The following is a 19,969-nucleotide window of genomic DNA, read 5'->3' as shown; positions in this document are numbered from 1 at the left end:
TCCTAGGTCTACTAGATTCTCCCAAGTATTTTTTCCATTTGAGTTACTTGGCTCTCTAGTGACTGTATTTGCATAACCCTCTCCTCATATGCGTTTAAGACTTCTTCAAATCTTGCATTTAGTTGTACAAACTTATCTTCTACCTAGCCAGACACCACACTACCCAATTTTAATATTTCTAAAGCCATCCCAATTATTTTCTTGCTACCAACCTCACTAGCCTTGAACATTTTTGATGCACCAGTATGACCTATAGTATAAATTTCCTGCATTTTGGTCTTACCTGTTTTCTCAATGGACCAAATAACCAAGGCTTGGTGGTCATCACTAAACTTGACTCCCTTATGAGCCTATAACACCTCTTTTTTAATCTTAAATTGGACATCATTTTGTTTCCTTACTGAATCAAAGACCATGGCATTCACTATATCCCATTTTTACAAAATGAGGACTCCTTATTGTCTAACTACTTGCCTTCTAGCCTCAGGTGTAAATTGAGCAAAATCATTCAAAAATTTAGATTTCACTTCTTTTATAACAAAGTCCATTTTTTCAGGTTGCTCTACCTTTATCTTTTCACATGTCTTTTCAAAATTGCCTATGTTTAACCTCCACAAAAATTGTGCAAATGCTCTAGACTTCACAAAATTTTCATCATTAATAAACCTCTTAGAGGCTTGGGCAATTATAGGATCGATTTCCTTACCTTGGTAATCAACAACATTTAGATCCAAGGAAGGTGTAGGAGGTTCTTGTGGTTCTCCAATCTCCAAATCAGTGGAAGTATTAGTTACATTCCCCTTCCCACCAATTTGTCTAAGTTCTTCCCTTAAAGATGCTTCATCATCTATCTGGATTGGGGACTAGCTTGGGGAGTATTGTTCTACTTGAGAAGAAGAATATCCTTGCTCTAACTTTTATCTTTTTGGAGCACTGGCTATAGATGGACTTTCTGGCCTTGGTCTTTCCTAAAGGGGAGCTTGTTGCACATTTAGAACCATCACATAACTTGCCCTTTTCTACAAAGTGTACTAACCAATAGCCGTTGTATTTCTATTGTTTAACCTCCTTTGCACCTATGCATCCCTTTCTACATAAGTCTTGGCATACATGGCCTTCTTTTCATTCATGGTTTGGATTATTATAGAAAAATTATTCATTAATGATTGCATCTTGGCTCCCCAATATTTTTTATCTTTCAATGGGTCATAACTAGAGTCAAAAGCATTATTGAATTCTAGAGTCATACTGAATACTATACATTTCTCCTTTCTCAATTATTGCTCGTGTAAAGAAAAAAATCCTAATAACATCCTTAGGATAGTATACCTAGTGTACCATATAGGAAGCCTTTTTCCTCTCTCTTAAGAAGTCATAGAATCCTTCAGGGTCAATAAATTTGGCATGAGATTCTGCCGTGTTGTATCTATCTAGGAACAAGTTGAGATGTTTCCACCCTTTCCTCACACAAATGAAATCATGCACTATAGTAACAACTAGAAAGAAGGTACCCTTCTTAGGTAAATCCCTCTCATCAATAGTGCCTATCTACCATAATAACTTTTCTATGCCTATCTTCAAAGGCACATGAAATGGTAATACATGAGGCTTGTCCAAGAAGCCATATACTCTTATTACTGTTGATACATTATAAGGGATTATATCCTCCCAATTATGACTAACCAATAACCCTTGTACATGGTCCTTAGGTCTGATCATCTCTAATAGTGCTTGTGGAATTCTAAGGCTATCCCCTCTCAAAAGAAATCTAAGCTTTGATGCAAAGTATCTATCAAAACTAACAAAAATGACATCTCTAGCCTTTGATATCATATCCACACTCCATAATTGAACTATATTCCTCTCTCCATCCCTAGTTATTTCTAGCTCCATACCCTTGGAAAATAAATTATATCCCTTATACAAGCACATATACATAAGCAATGAATACCAACAGAAAGGTTTGTTTACTTTCCCCAAGGCTATCCCTAGTAAACCATTGTGAATTTCTTGTGCTAGGAAAGTACCAAAGTCAAGAATAGTGCTCATCCAAAATTGAAAAGTCTAAGACATAATGAAAACAATAGAGCTTGGGATATGCTCTACTTCATCCATTCCAAAGGTCTTGCACAGAGAAAAATATAATGCTTGAGCCCTTAGATTAAAATGTCTTTTCATTCATGGCTCGGGTGTGTTTGTAGTGATTACAGACAATGTACCCACCTTAGTAGCATGCCCTTGCATGGCCCTATTCTCAAGTATATCCTTTGGGCATCATACCTTGCTTGGATATCACCCATGTCAATTTTTTCATGGATAACATGGTTAGGGTTTAAGTTGAAAAGCTCTCTAATTAACTAAAGGAAAAGTCTAAAAGTATTTACCCCGGCATGTTTCTTAACCCAAATTGTAATAGGGTCATTTTTTTACCTAAGTCAACTAACAAATCACTATCAAACAAAACTATAGGGACAGTTAATTTTCCAATGTCAAATTCCTAGACATTACTCATGGGGGTATCTAAATTCCTTTTTGAGAACCATTTTCTGAACAATTCGATGCCTCCCACAGAGACATAGAAGCCCTTTGCTATAATTTCCCTAGAGTAGTTTGGAATGAGCTCCCTCACCTTATTCATTTCATCTATGGATCAAGGCAATTGTTCAAGAAAATCATCATGTATAGAACGTTTCAGATAATCTATCTGTCCCATGAATTCATTTCTAGGAGGCATTTTGAATAAATGCTAGAAATTGTATAACAACAAGCACTTGATCTTGATGAGTCACAGAGTACTTACCCGCTAAAATTTGCACTTCTACTTTTTATGAGTTCTATTGCAACTCACTGGATCACTAGATAAAAATTTTGTGCCCTAGCTCTACAAATTTTGTATGCTCTATATTTATTTTTGCACTTTGGTGGTTCACTAATGGTGAAATCATGAATTTTATTCAGGCATTGAAATCACACAAATGAGCTCTACAACATATTGACTCTCAATAACCATTACCTCCAAATTGCACCCAAATTTAAATCTTAGCTGTAGATTTCATTGAAATAGATGGCTTTAATTCAAAAAGAAATGAGCTTTATGGCTTTAAGATCATGGCCATGTGTCACATTACCATTTACCCACATTCCTTAAATTTCCTGCATCTTAAAATTGTAGGTAAATGCTAGCCATTGATCAAGAAAAGATCAATGATCACACAAGTTTACAATTGAATAAGGCCCAATCAGTTGTACTGACCAATAGGAAGTCGTTATGTGAGTCTGTGCCTCCTGAAAACCTCCACACAAGAGGGTCCCATATCATCTTATGAGTGAATGAGTACTTGATGTCATTCTTTCCACATGTCAAACTAGCACATTCCCACTTTCCTTATTGAATGAGCATCTCCTTATTGTGGGCTTGCGCTATCCATTGATCTTGGAAAGATCAATGGTGACAATACTTGGATCCTATAAACCTTTTGAGCTAGGAATAGTGACATCACCATGGACATGTGTGCGCATGGTGCATACCCACTTTGTTTAAACTTCATTCAAGTTCTTAATGTGGGCAAGTGCCCTTCGTTGACTTTATGGTCCCATCATCCACTTGGACCAATGAAATGACTCCTCTCAACTCTTGTACTCTGACCAATCTAACTACTACATTAATTACTATAATTTTTATGCCTGTAGCATGAGTACTTCTAGCTAAGCATATGTGGCATATAGCAATGCACGACTTAGTTCTTTCTCCTAATATTGGCCCCATTATAAAATGTGGTACAAAGGTGCATACCTGCATTCCTTATTGAATGAGCAATTTCTTAATGCGAGCTTGCACCAGCCCTTGATCTTTGAAGGATCTATGGTTGACAATACTTTGATCCTATCTAGTAGAAAAACCTCTTTATTGGCACAACAGGCAGTATATATCAGCAATCACTTTATAGCTTGGCACATCGCAACACACACTAAATATTCTCAACCCCACCTTGTTACATGTCAAAATACTGCTTCCCCACATTATTTATTTCTCATGCATCTTCTAATTGTGGGAAAGCACTATCCCTTGATCTAAACAAGATCAATGGTCAATGAATCTTGGTGATAAAGAGATACTTTTGTTAATAGATCAACCAATGACATCGCATGAATTCCAGAACATGCATGAAAGGTACTGACAAGTCTGCAAAAAGGTTCTAATAATTTATGACAAATCACACTCTATACAACACACTAAGAATTTAAAATAGGCAAGGGCTATGTGTCATCAAAGTGCATACCCACATTATTTAAAAACCTTGCATCTCAACATTATAGGAATGTGATACCTATTGATCTAAACAAGATCAATGGTCACACAAAATCTGTATCACATAGGATATTTCTCAATAGAATAATCGAGAAAATTAAAAGCAAAGCATGACCAATAAAGGTTTAAACGAGATTTTTAATGAAGTCATTCTTGCATAAGCCCAACCTTAGGGTAAAAGTAATATGCCTTAAAATCATTTTTGAAATATTATTTTTGAGGGCTTTTCAAAACTAGAGTAAAATAAGATAAGGCATTAAGGTTTTTACACACTTGGGGGATTTCAATTGATTTCTCTGATGACAAACCTTGAGAATTTGATATAATTCCAACAACACAAAGACCAAGATATGAACTAGGGTAACCTAAGAATTTGAAAAATAAAAGGAATGAAACCCTAATCTACATGATACAATGCCTTAAATGATTTTTCACTAAAAAAAAATATTTCTTTGTACTATGAAAAATCAGACAAACACAAATGACAATCTAATAGATACTTTTACAAGGGTAGTGACAAGGGAGAAGTTAAACTCCTCTTCAACATTAGTTGGTCTTCTAGACTAAACAAACTAAGAGAATAGCAGAGTCTAATGTGGTTATATATTCCAGTGGGAGCTACACGTTTAGAATTACTATGATCAGTCTCCAAGTGGGATGTTATTATTATGAAGTTTGATTAGTCTCCAAGTGGGACATTTTTGTGATCTAGAGCCTAATAAGACTTAGAGGTTTATTTGGTGCAATTTCCCTCCAAAATATTTCTATGGGGGTTTGGGGGCAACACCCCCAAGATGGGCTCAAGGGGAAGCACCCTAGGTATGCTCCTTGTCGTAGTATAGGGTGGGGTCAAGGGGCAATTCCCTCATGGGTGTTTTAGGGAGTAGTGGCTCTGAAGCTGAAAATGACCTTATAATGTAAAAGGCATTGGCTACTATTTTTCTATTATTCTAGCCCTAATTTTGTGAGCTACGAAAATCTTGTATAAAAAGGCTTAGGCTTAGGGATTTTCATAAGGTGTGATATGAAAATTGGTTCTTATAGTGGTATTGATTTGTAAGGGATTACAGATTGTAATCATGTTGTAATCACTGGATCATGATAATATTGGACTCGATGTTGGTGGATGTAGACTAAAGATTTCATGAACCATGTTAAATCTTGGTGTCTTGTGTTCTCTTTTATGTGATCTACTATTTTCTTGTATTGGTTATATTTGTATGTAACTATTATTTCTATTTGAGGTTAATCATAACATATCGGATGTCATATCTAGATCTTTTTTCTTTAATCCTTACCTTTTCTTGTGGAGCTAAATTTTACAGTCTTTAGGCAGAAAGTTCTTGTTCATTTAGTGACCATCACCTTCCAGTTAGCTATAGAAGTTTTACCCAAATTTATTCTTTCATTTTGTACAAATTTCCACCATGTTAGAGTTGGGCCTCTAAGCCTTAACTTAGCAACTTTAACCTTTTGTGCCTCTAACACCCCCACACACTCAAAATGGTTCTCTATGCCATCTATTCAGTCCATGACTACATCTATGTCCATCTTTCCACTGAAAAGTGGTACACCTTCAAAATCTTTTCCTACTAGGGCTTTGATAGCCTTCAAGAAGGGCTCTTCATTCATGATAGGGTTAGGTTCAAGGATTATGTCCTCCTCTACTATCTCCTTGCCCCTCTAGATTCTTTTTCTTCCTTTCTCCTAGTTGCTTCAATAAATGCATCCAGTTGCATTTTCAACTCTGCTAGGGATTATTCTAGAACTCTATTCTTCTCCATTTTTTCATCAACTTCCTTGGCTAGTTCTACATTTGTCACCATGTTTTTTTCTCCTCCTAACTCTTGAATAGCTACAAACATCCACCATTTGTTCCCAAATCTTTAACTTGCTCTGACACCACTCTAATGTAAGATAGAACCATGCTCTCCTACTCCAAGTACTCTCAGGGTTTCCTTCAATCATTTTCTAACAAATTAGGGCTCCCCCTCACCCTAAGCTTCATGGGACATTACTCAAGGGGTCCCAATCCTTCAATTGGGTTGCATTAACAAAATACCATCACCTTTCTTTCTAGCCTGTTTCATTCCACACATAGCCTTCAAGCACATCTATGTCCCAAAGGGTGTCAACCAATCCTCTAAGGTCTCCTTGGATCCCTTACAACATCTAAGTTCCAAAAAAATACTAAAACCATGGGCACTTTCTTTCCACTAGGGTTTTTAAGACAAAATGGTTGTAACAAGGGCTCCTAGGATTGTCCCTCCAAATGACTCAAAATTGAGATATCTTGAAAATATCCTTAAAAAGCCCCCAAAAAAGTTGGCATTATGGATATCCTTTTCATTATACATGGAGATTATGTGACTCTCCAAACCTCAACCTATCTATATAGGAAGAACACTATTTTAGGCTTGAAATGAGGATTTTAAAGATTTGGTGGTTATTGGCTTCAAAAACCTCCTTAGGAAACTTTCCAAGACAAATCCCTTAGAATGGAGCTAGGTTGGACCTCCTCCCTACTTTACACATGCATGTATTAAGGTATCTACACTCTCAATCCCCTCCATCACTTGATTTTTGATCTGTGATCCCTAGCCAAGTTGCATTCAGTTACTTAGGGCATCACCTTGCAGAAGCTTCTTGATACATAAAATACATCGACCCTAGCTCCAAATTCAAAAAGAACAAAGGAAACCAATGGTTAGAAATGGCCCTAATGTCCCATATTTGCAACATTGCCTTGTTTAGACTAGTAGTTTGGCAAAACTAAAAGAATTTCTAATCTAGTACAAACCAATAAGAATGGACAAAATAAACCCATACATACAAATGAACAAGAAAAAATATAGCTTATGCAACACTTAAATCACATTCTTCAATCCATCCCTATTCAAATGCCTTCAAAAACAATAAATAGGCAATCCCAAAATGTTGCACACAGTCCATATAAGGTTATCCTATTTATTTTAAAGGTTACTCCATTGGTTCCATAACTACTCCTATAAATTAGATCCTTCCACACTCGAATTTGGAAAAAATTCTCCAAGCAAGAAAATGTTCTCATGACAACATGACAAAATTTTAGTAACGTTTGCCCAAATTGGAGTCAGACCTCCAAACTTGTTACAACTACCAACTGGACATGTAATAAGCACAAAATGAACTTAAATAACATGTTTAAGGCCATATGGACCTTATTTTGGCCTTTTACCCATTCTAGGACCTATGTTTCCTAATTGACAATATTTTCTAATTTCTAGCAATTTGGCCATGTTGGGTCTTGTCAACTCTCCTAAACACACCTAATGACCAAATAGGGCCTCTTATTTGACTACTAATGTGGCTAGCATCATTTAAAGATAGAAAAAAATGAACCCTAGGGTACATACTACCCTACCTAGATGTTCCTACACCAAATCAATGCAATGGGTCAAACAAGTTTGTAGGCTAGTGTGCACCCCCATCTGACCCATTGCATCATAACATGTGCCTATAAATCTCCTAGGATGCTTAGGGGCATAGGATAATTGATGCAATAGGTTGAATGAGGTCATAGGATATTCTACAAGGCCCCATTCAACCCATTTCATCATGACATGTGTCTCTAGTAGTTCTAGGACCCCTCGGGACATAGGGTAATTGATAGAATGGGTTGAATAGGATCATAGGCTAGCCTATGACCCCATTCAACCCATTTCATTGTCACATGTGTGCCTAGGGGTCCTAGGACCCTTAGGGGTACATGATAATGTATGAAATGAGTTGAATGGGGTTTTCGGCTAGCCTATGACCCCACTTGACCCATTCCAAAGTGATATACTACTAGGGACAAAGGGTAGTCAATGCAATGGGTCAAATGGGGTGATAGACTAGCCTATGATTCCATTCAACCTATTCCATCATGAAATATGTCTCTATAAATCCTAGGACCCCTAAGGACACGAGGTAATCAATACAATGGGTTGAATGGGGTCATGGACTAGCCTACAATACCATCTAACCCATTTCATTTTGAAATGTGTCTCTAGGGGTCTTAGTACTCCTAAGGATATAGAGTAGTTCATGCAATGGGTTGAATGGGGTGGCCTTTGATTTGTGAAATGTGTTACATAGGGTAATCAATGTAATGGATTAAAAGGGGTTGTATGCTATCATCTAACACCATTCAACTCATTGCATCATGACATGTGTCCCTAGGGCTCCTAGAACCCCTAGGGACATAAGGTAATCAATGCAATTGGTTGAATGGGGTAATAGGCTAGCCTACAATCCCATTCGACCTATTGCATTGTGATATGTGTTCTTAGGGATCATAAGATACCTAGGGAAATAGGATAATTGATGAAATGGGTTAAATGGGGTCATAGGGTAGCCTATGACCTTAATCGACCCATTGGATCATGACATGTGTCCCTAGGGGCCCTACTACACTTACGGACATAGTGTAACAATTATAATGGGTTGAATGGGGTCATACAATAGTTGATGACCCCATCCAATCCACTCCATCATGTCATGTGTCCCTTGGCGTGCTAGGACCTCTAGGGATATATGTAACATTGGAATGGGTTGAACGGGGTAGTAGGCTAACCCACGATCCCATTCAACCCATTTCATCGTGACCTATGTCCCTAGGGGTCCTAGGGCCCCTAGGAACATATGATAATTGATCATAGTATAATTTAATAAACTATATAATACTATGTTCAAATATTTATTATAGTAGTATATGTAATTTTATATATATATATATATATATATATATACTATCTATTCATAGGTAACATCATATATAATATTATAACAATAATTTTTTTTTTAAATATATAATAAAAATGCGAAAACATATTTAAATATGTTTGTTATCTTTTTCTTTAAAATGTAAAATAAGGTCCCACCTTCTCAATTTCTAGAATGGTTTTGGTCAACTCAAAAAATGTGTTTGAGACATGCTTCCTTGACATTTAGACTTCAAGTAATAATCTGGAAATATATTTTTCATCGAAACTCATTGAAAAAAGGTTTTTTTTATAACTCTCAAGATTCAATCGATATAATTATGTTGAATTATGAGATCAATAAGTATTTATTAGCTAATTTTTAATGAAGATGTCTATAAACAACTAATTGAAAAATAGCTATAACTTTCAAATTGTATAACATTTTTGAAATTTGAAAGTTACATCGCATTCTACTATTTGCCTAGTATAATAAAAAGAAAATAAATTTTCAATTAGATAAGGTTGTCAAACATGAGAGAATTTTTATTTTGAAAAAGTTAGAGTAGAAAATTCATATTTACTTATTTATTTAGAATAAAAATTCCCAAAAATATGTGTCACATCCAGGCATGAGTCTACTTTTTATAGCTTTAATTATATTAAAAAATAATATCATTTGATTTTGATTAAGGTGGTGAGAAATACACCTATTTTTTATTTTTTCCCTAAAAATTTAGTAGTACTCCATTAAAATCCAAAATTTTGAGCAATCAAATCAGTTTTTTCTCTCGATAAGGCCTAGTAGTTCATAAACTACATTCAATTTCCTATAGATACCCTAATTTGAATTTGAATTAATGAGTTGTTAAACTGTGATATTTATATTACCAATTGGTCTTCCATATGTACTTCAATTTGGTCCTATAGAGTCAAATATACTATCTCCCTTGATGTAGGTAATTGAGTAGGATAGTCAATTCAAAGGAACATAGGAGATTTTTTCAATATTATAGTACCATGGACATAATCCCTAATATCCTAATTTATTTCTAATTTTTTTTTTCTTAAAATCTTCCATTATTGTAGCACAATATTATATCACTTTTCTTCAAGCTTAGTTCCTTACTATTATCCTTCTTCCATCAAATAGAACACCCCATGGTGAATAAAAGGGTTTTAAAATGAGTATTTGAGGACTAATATGTCACATCTACACCAAGCATTATGACTACTCACTTTTAGGTTTTAAATCCACACTTATTCATTAATTTGGTATCTATGTTCCAATTTTTTTGAAAACTATAACATTAGAATTATAAATATATTGATTACATCCAATATGAGAAAAAAAAAATGATATTATCTATCACTAACTCATCATTTATAAATAGCTAGATGAAATTTAGTTATTTTTTTGATAAAAGAAGTAGGAAGAGTGTACTAGCCCATAGTACAAATAACATCTAGAAGTGCATTAACAAAGGATTAACAAATTCTAGAGGGAAAAGAGAAAATGGGTCCCATAGTAACTTGGCTTTATAAAAAAGATTTAGGCATCTGAGTTTTGGAATGAGCAAAAAATATGAACCAAAATAAGTTATTAGAGTTCATCATAACTTAGTGAATTAAACTATTAAGCCACACATGGTTAGAGTTTTTAAACATAAAAAACATATTAGAAGTATAGAAGCCCCATAAGCTATCCAAGCAAAAAAAAACTACCATAGGGAAAACTAGCTCCTACAAAGGCTCTTCAACCAAAAAATGTTTTCCCATTCCTCATTAAGGAATTGAAAATTTTCCTTAGCCTCTTTTTCCTATGTAGCATCCACACAAGAAATCTTTCCTTACAGAGTGTACAAGGTGATAACACTATCATGCATGATTTTCAAGGTAAACTTTGTGATGTCCCTAGGCCTTTTGTTAAGGCCTACAACCTCATCTTTCAACTACTCCACTACTTTCTCGAGCTAGTTCACCTAAGTTCTCAAAGAGTCAGGCACACCACTAGAATGACCTCCATTAATAGTATTTTATTCTACCATAAAAATATATGTGGGGATGGTAGGAGGAGGCAAAGAATTTGGGGTGACAATTTGAGGGAAAGTGGGAGATAGGCGTCAAATAGGAGATGAGGGGTTGGTGAGAATTTGATCATTCTCAAGGGTTTTAGTGTGATTGGAAGAAGAGTTAGAGTAAGATTATGGGGTTTCTTTGACAGTAGTGTCCTCAAAGGACTCGACAATGGATGAATTCCTAATGGCTTACTTTCCTTTTTCCTAAGAAATCCTAGATGAGTGTTGGTTATGGTAAATATTCTCATCATCACTATCAACAATGCTCAGGGTGGTCTTTTGGTTTACTTTCCCAAACTTCTAGCAAGCTCTTCAAGTTCCTTTCTTTTCCATTTGACACAAGGGTTGTCTAGAAATTTTGTCAAGGAGACCAGGCTAAAATGTACAGCCTAATCAAAGGTTGAGGGAGTAGTATTATGCTGATTAGAGATGATAATAAAATTAGGGTTGGAGGGGGCAAAGAACATGTTGACAGTAGAATAGATTAAAAAACTAAGCTTTGGTAGAGAACAAAAAACTTTTTCCTAGGTTAAAGGCTTCTAATGACTCCAACACACTATTTTCCAAACAGTTCAAAAGGAAGAAGGGAATGGAAATGAGGTCTATCTTATAAATATGGTTGAAAAAAGGTAGGTGATAGTAGTAGTAGAAAACCCCATACCTTCCTTCTAAAGTACAAAAAACTTGATAATTATTTTATAGATTTTTGTCTTGATGTCTAGAAGGTGCACTATGTTTTAGACACCATGCTTCTTGACAAGCTTCTCCTTGAAATATTTGAAAAAATTGTCCAAACTCATTGTGTCCTAAGACCTATTGGTCTTTTTCCAATTACACCAAGTAGTATCTAGGCTAGTAGCATGGGCTATGATCTCCTCATTAATCTCAAAGGTGACTCATCTCACCATGATCTTTCTACTATTCTAGGACTTGACAAATTGGACCAAGACTTTATCTTCATGAGCCATCATACTTTCCATAAACCATAGAATGCCTCAATCCTTACAAATGTAAATGAAAATGGGTTGTTCTTAAATTCCTCCTCAATTCTATTAGGCTCAATGTGATGTCTATCCTCACCTATTTTAGTAGAATAGAAACACATAGAGAAATAAAGAAACCAAGACCTTGTTAAGAAGATAGAACACCCTAAAAATGCCCAAGTATAGAAATTGACACTACTAATAGACAAGGAATTAAAACCTCTTGGTGATTCAAAAGTGGAGAGAAGACAGTAAAAATAATGATGGCTCACATCACATTGCTGGTATTTACTATTAATGGAAATTCACCATAATATTTTAAAATAAAAATTACTCACGTGAACCCTATAGTCACACAAATGATCATTCCTAGCATATCATTTTGTAATATGAAAGCCCTACCAAATACAGGTGATATCATACAAGAAATCCCCAATTTTTCATGTGATGTACATCACTTTTAAAAGTACCCAAACATACTCCATGTTATCTCAAAAAGTCCAACTTCCACCTTTAGGCATGATAAAGAGGTAAGTAGTGGGTCCCATCCGACCTTTCATCATATTCCACTGATAGCTCAAATGAAAATTATCTAGACTACTATAGAGAATGAGCTCTAAAAGCCAACACAACAAGGGCACCACCTTGTCACTATGGGTCTAGTAGGGATTATTTTGAAAATTCAAAAGATTGGTGGAAAAGCTAGGAAATCCTCTTATTTCTATAGGCAAAATTTGGGAATGGTAGTGTGTAGCAATCATGGATATTACTTGAAGAAACTCCCACTTCTAGAATAATGAGAAGTAGGGTAGGTTGAGGTAGTTGAATAGCATTGTGGCAAATAGTGAAGTTGTCCAACACTAAACTAATCACATAAATAGAGTCTATAGTGGAGTTTCCTTCACTTTAAATGTGTTGGATTGAGATAACTTGGAATCTCTCCAAAAGGCTATGAATGTCTCCAAGGATTGAATCCACTCTGCATCTTGCATTATTATCATTATTAACAATATATATAGTATTTTTGAGTCCCCTTTGATTCCTAGACTACTGTGACCCAAATCATTAGAAACCCTTTGACCCCATAATTAATTGACAATATGATCTCTAACAGGACATTGGAGTTCCCAAAGCACCTTTGTTAGCTTGAGAACCCCCTTTGACAATAGGATCAAAATTTTGCTTAATACACTAAGGATTCAAGGTAGTCACCTAGTCATCTTTTTGGGCTTGTCTTTAAATTCATCAAATAGGGAGAAAGTGTTGTCTATCCACTAGTTCAATGCAATCTAAAGCTCCTCAACCTTAGGGGGAAACAAGGATTTTTCTTTTAGGAAGTCAAGTAGTTTTCCTTGCAGAGAGAGAAACCTTTTCTTAAACCAATATCCAGGGGAAGAGAAGTATCTCTAAAGATCCTTTCATTTATTCCTTTCCAAATGAACCAACATATGCACAGGGTAATTTTCCACAAGAGTAGATGGAAGCTAGGATTTTAGTAAGGGGACTTCCAATCCAAGAAGAATAGTTGGATAGTAGAATTGAATACCCAAGATATTTTTAGGCTAGATCATGAGCATGGAAAAAAATGGCTCTAGAATATTCAAAGTGGATAAAAAGGTGGTTGATACTTTCTTTAGCATTTAAACATAGGCAACATGTATTAGCCATGCTAAACCCCCTTTTGGCCTAATTATCAAGGGTGTAAATTTTTCCCTAAAGGAAAAGCCACCAAAAGAAATTCACTTTAGGTAAAATATGATGTCTCCAAAGCTTCCCCCAGTAAGAATCATAGATGATACCTTTGGTCAAAAAATTGTAAGTTGACTTAGTAGATAAGTCTCCATTTTGTTAGGTCTCTAGAGAACCCTATTTGAGGGTTTTTAGTTAAGGGAATCATGTACTCTAGTAGGAGGTTGTCTAGCTTAGTAGTAAGAAACTTCAAGGCTTGGTTGTCCCTCACCAAGATTCTAAACCAATCGACTTTCTATTAGAAATATAGCTACCCACCAACAAGCCAATCAAGAGAAGGAGATTGTTCACAATATGGTCAAATAGATGTCTTGATGTTTATCATTTATGGAAATATATATTATCCATCTCATTTATGCATTTAAAGTTAGAAAATTGTCTAAGTGTTAGATATTTTACAATACCATAGTTGTAATACCCAAAAATTGGCACATTGCAATGCTAAACCAATTATAGTCTATTCAATCATTTCTAAGTCCTATTTTACTAGGCAATTCTAATTCTGATACTCGCTACTTGACCTAAGTATCAAATGCAGAAAATCCTCATTTGCATTAATCACACTATTTATTTAATTCCTAAGTATTGACTCAAATTAGCTGCATTAAACCTATTGATTAAATTAAATTTAATTATAAGTGTTTATACTTTAATTAAATTAAATTACTAATTTAGCTAATGTACAAAGGAATTAAATATATTTGATTAAATTAAATATTCTTATTCTAATTTTTGAATTTAATTATTCAATTTAGAAAACTTAATTATGAGTTCATATTTAATTTCCTTAAATCAAATATCTTCTACAATATCCTCTCTTCAATTCAGAAATGGAAACTCTTAGTTGACTGAAATCAGAAAAGGAAACAAATCAGTTAATTCCTTATTCCACTCAAAAGAAATTAGTTAACTTTATTTTCTTAAGGAAACCTTCCATTTTAATTGAACATCATTTCTAATGTCGATCATTGCTGGATTTTGAGAATTTTATTTAAGAGACTCCTAATTCCTTATTATAAAAGTTGGAAATTGGAATCATATTGAAGTGCTATCAAATTAATTACTCATTCTAGCTTTCATACTTAATATTTTAGCATCATTCAAATCAAAATGCATACATTTAGCTTAATTTCTCTTATTTCTTAGTAGAATAAATTGCATATCATTTAGATTAACTGCATAACTACATACTTTGCATAAACCTTTCATACTAAAAGTTCTGGTTGCCTGCTTCTCAATCTGAGAGCACATAGGAAAAATCCTTCTAGTTTATTCCAAGATAACTCCATAGGTAAGGACCATGGTGAAGTGTGTGTGAGAATCAAAGGTCACATTCGACATATAAAATAGTGAACAAATATTAAGTGTATGGATGACTCATTGAGGGTTAGCTCATGCGTAGTTGAGGAAAGCTTCATGATAGAATCATGTTGACATGTTCCAGTATGTAGATGTGTACAGATAGTATTAAATGAGTTATGATTAAAATACCAATGAGGGTATTTAGCAATGCAAAACAAAGCATAGAAGAGAATAGTATTGTACAAGCTTAGGAATTATTTTGGTTATGAAATAATTGATAAGTTATGATGAGCTGAATATGTTGATATTATTCCATAAGATATTTTATATTATGTCAAGGTTCCAACACATCAAGGCTGACTGAGCAGAGTTTTTTAATTACACAAGGCATAAGTAAAGATCTTAGCTTGCATAGATAAGTGTACTATCTATGATAGATGAGAAAGTATTATATGATGCAAAATATTGTATGAAGAGCTTGAAAAATTTGCAAGCCTTATGTGATGTAAATTCTGATGTATGATCAAAACAAGTGTGAAGTATAGTAGACAACAAGTATTGTATGTATATATATTCTTGTGAGGAACTAAATTCTATAATTGCATGTTAGGTCAATGGGCTCTTCTTACATAAAATCTATTTATTTTACCAACTCCTAATAGGCTTGAAGCAACTCCTAACTTGGCCGAGTCTTCTAACAAGTCCTAATCTCCTAACATGGACTTAGGACACTATATGTACTTCATAGACTCCTAATAGGGTCAATATCCTTAACAAGTTCCTATTGTTTAGTGAATCATCTAGTGGGTATCATCCCCACCAGGGTTTTTATTAGACTAACCACTAGCGTTCCTCTTTAGGATTCATGACATGGCCTAACTGCCTCCTTTTTTCTATAAGTCTAATGGTTGTATCAAGCATTAATAGCTTGATATTTTAGTGTAATGATAACTCTAGCTTATAACAAGTGGTATCAAAGCTTGGTCACATGTTTGAATCTCCTTAGGTAAAGAAAAGGAAAAAAATTTTGGACTAACCACTAGACTTCCCTTTGGAATTCATGACACAACTTAACCACCACTTGTGTTTGATAAGTCTATTAGTTGTATCAAGCATTAGAAAGTTGATCCTTTGGTGCAATGACAACTTTAGCTCATAATAGTTTTCCCTAGGCCAGGGTTTCCCTAGTTAACAAATAATAGTGTTATGAGTTATTTGTGTACATGGTTATATTTACTATTCAACATTATTGGTTACCATTCATATGAAAGTTATAGAGAAATTAATAATATTAAGTTGTGGGAAAATGTTTGTAGAATACTTATTCACCCCCACCCCTCCCCCCCCCCACTCAATATTATCTATTTCTAACAATTGGTATTAGATCCCAATTACTTTGAAGAAGTTTAATAGCTTAAGTAAGATCCTTGAAGATATGAAATAGTTGAAGAAAAACCTTTAAGAATATCTTGAGTAGATTGGACTTCTTACTAAAGAGTAACCTAAAAGATAGGTATGAAGATACAAAAGTTTTCATTGTCAAGTTAAAAGGCAAGATTGATGATTTAGAATCTAACAAGGAATCAATTGCACAAACTAGTGATAATGATGAAGTAGGAGATCTTCAGAAGGAAAATGAGATCTTGAAACATGAATTGAAAATTATTGAACTTAAGTTGAGTCTTAAGAAAATGGTGGAAAGAATGAATTAGAACTAAAAACTGAGAATACAAATTCTAGATCCTAGTTAGGTCAAGCTATATCTAAACTAGATACTGTCAAGATTGAAAATGTTGTTAGATTATGGTGACTGATCAGGAAATTACTTTACATACTCAATAATTTTTTGGGCCCTATTTTATCAAGATTCATAGATTCGCCATTCGTAGATTCAGGCCGACATGTTAGAACCCTAAAGTGGTTTAATACTTGTATAAAAGGGCTTAGGGTTAGGAATTGTTTCATAGTGTGATGTAAAATTGGTTCTTACAGTGGTATTGAGATCTAAGGGATTATGGATTATAATTAGGTTGTAATCACTGGATTGTAATAAGATTGGACTTGTTGTTTAGTGGACATAGCCTAGGGATTGGGTGAACTATGTTAAATCTTGGTGTCTTGTGTTCATTTTTGTGTGATCTGTTATTTTTTGTTATTGGTTATATTTGCATGTAGTTTTTATTTCTGTCCTTGGTTTTATCCTAACACATGTTGAGTTAGAAAATTACAACACTACTGTGAAAGGAGAATTGACACAAGCTAAGCAATAGTTAGAGAAACTTTATTCCATTAGTGAAAAGATAGATCATCAGATATTTCATCAAAGACCTTCTTATGATAGGATAGGACTTGGATATTTGATTGGAGATAAATCAGCCAAGAAATTTGAAATTAGAAGAGAACCAGATCCAGTTATTGAATCCCCTAGGGAAACTAATATGAGTAACATAGAATCAAGCACATTTATTGAAGTATTAAAAGAAGTTGAGTTAATTGATTTTTCTGCTAAAACTGATGAACCTAAGAAAGTAGAGAAAGTTGATAAACCTAAGCAAGATGAACCACCCAAGGAAGTAAGATGTGATTTTAGAGGTAGATGCTTCTTATGTAATGAGGTTGGACACATGAAAAGAGATTGCACAATTAAGTCTTTTAAACTCATTACTAATTTCTATTATTACAATTGTCATGGTTATGGACATAAGGCAGTAGAATTTAAGAAACCTAAATTTGATAGTAATAATAAAAATAGTACCATGTCTAGGAATACTAAACCTATAGGTAATGAGAGAGGGCAATCATAGAATATATCCAATGATGGAGAGACATCTAATGGAGAGAATGACCAGTTTGTGTGTTACAAGTGTAACAATCTTGGACACATTGTGAGGAATCCTAGACTACTTGAGAATTTGAATGGAACTAATGAAAGAAGAAATGCACTTGTATGTCAATTATGTAATAATTTTGAACATACCGCAAGATATTGTAGAATAGATAGAAGGAGCTATGACAAGAATCTAAATAATAGAAGGAACAAAAACAAAAATGATGGAAGGAATGTTAAAGGTAGTGACAATAGTCAGAAGGAAGCAATTAAGGAACATTTTGATGAATTCAAAGAAGCATTTATAACAGCTAAAGATCCATAAAGCTCTTATACAATTTTGGAGGAATAATTTTTCAATGTACCTAATAAGACATTGAAGTCATAGATTGTCTGTGACTCATCCTACCAAAATTAAGTATCTTTAGTTGTGGCAGTGCATCAGTTGGCCATAACTGATGTTAGAGAGAGAGTTGGATGTCATGCAGTTAACAAGAAGTAAAGGACATAAAGAGAAGGACATGATCTATTGGAAACAATTGATTAATTGTATATTATCTTGAATGTTACACAAAAATTTCATACCATTGCTTGTCAATGTATGCTAAGCTCACTCAAGCATTGAAGAAAGTTCCTATGTCTATTGAGCATTCCATAGTTTTACTAGTTCACAAGACGATGTCTACCAAGTTCACTCAAGTGACAAAGGAAAGTTTGTAGAAGTTGAGTGTTAACTAAGCTCACTCAATGAAGGAAATATTGGATGGAACTAGTATTAACTAAGCTCACTTAGTTACCAAAAGAACTTTGAGAATATGCAGTGTTAACTAAGTTCACTTGGTTAACATAGGAAAATCAATTTGAGTTAGCATCTGCCAAGCAAGGTTGGCTAACGAAGGATTTTCTTGCTTTGGAATATTGAGTTAAATAGTTTTTTTTGTTAGTTCTAGATGATTGAGAAAATGAATATTAATTATTCTAAGTTGTATTCAAGATAACTTGACAATGTGTAAGATATAAATATAAGGTCAAGTTGAGGATTAAAAGTGTGCAATAGAATTAAAGATTTGATGATGCTTAGAGGAAGTGAATTAAAAGGATAAGCAAAATATCCATGTTGAGATTCAAAGATACATTTGATCAAGAAGGATCAAGTATACAAGATAGAATAGAGATTTGTAATTAGAAATTTAGTTGCATCAAAAATCAAGTCATCTCATTGTTATTCTCTAACCATTGTAGTAGTGATTTAGATCTCTTTATAGAGTTGGCTTAACAACTATTTGTAAATCCTCTAACAAGGTGGAATTTGTATCGAATTGTCTAAAGACCTCTAATAAGGCCACTCCTAACAAGGTGATTAAATCTTCTAATAGGGTCACACCTAAAAATTTGTTTTGTATCTTTTAACATGATTGGTTCCTAATAGAGCTTACTTTATGGGAGTGAAAACCAGTAACTAGTTGCAATTGGTGTTTTTTTTCAAAATTGGGTTTCCATGTTAAAATCTTGTGTTCATGTTATTTATTTTATGTGTTTACAACTAAGTTAAAGTAACATCAATCATAGATAATATATTAATATTTTCATGCTAAGAATTGGTTGAGCTATTTTAGTATCTATTGAGTTACAACATTTTTCTTGTGTGTTTACTAAGTTACAATTGAGTTTAGTTTATTAACATCTAAGGGATCTGGAATTTATTTCTATGGTAACTAATTCACCCCTCTCCTCTTAGTTACTCCTCTCATATTTCCAATAATTGGTATTAGAGCCTTTGGTGTGTGTAGAGAAGGTCTTTAAGGATCAAATCTAAAGATCAATATCTCTTACAAATGAGAGATTCCCAAGTTGAACTAAGATAACTTTGTAGTATGGTAAGGACTTATGAGGTTGCATTTGGAAACTATTAGTGATTCAAGTTGTAAATATCTTGATAATGAATAGAATACTCCTATTGGAAAATTATTAGTCAAAGATATTGCTAAAAAGAAAAA

This window comes from Cupressus sempervirens, chromosome 9 (assembly GCF_028749045.1).
Source record: "Cupressus sempervirens isolate cs-2001-9-10 chromosome 9, ASM2874904v1, whole genome shotgun sequence".
Lineage (NCBI taxonomy): Eukaryota > Viridiplantae > Streptophyta > Pinopsida > Cupressales > Cupressaceae > Cupressus > Cupressus sempervirens.
This window is presented reverse-complemented; position numbering follows the sequence as displayed.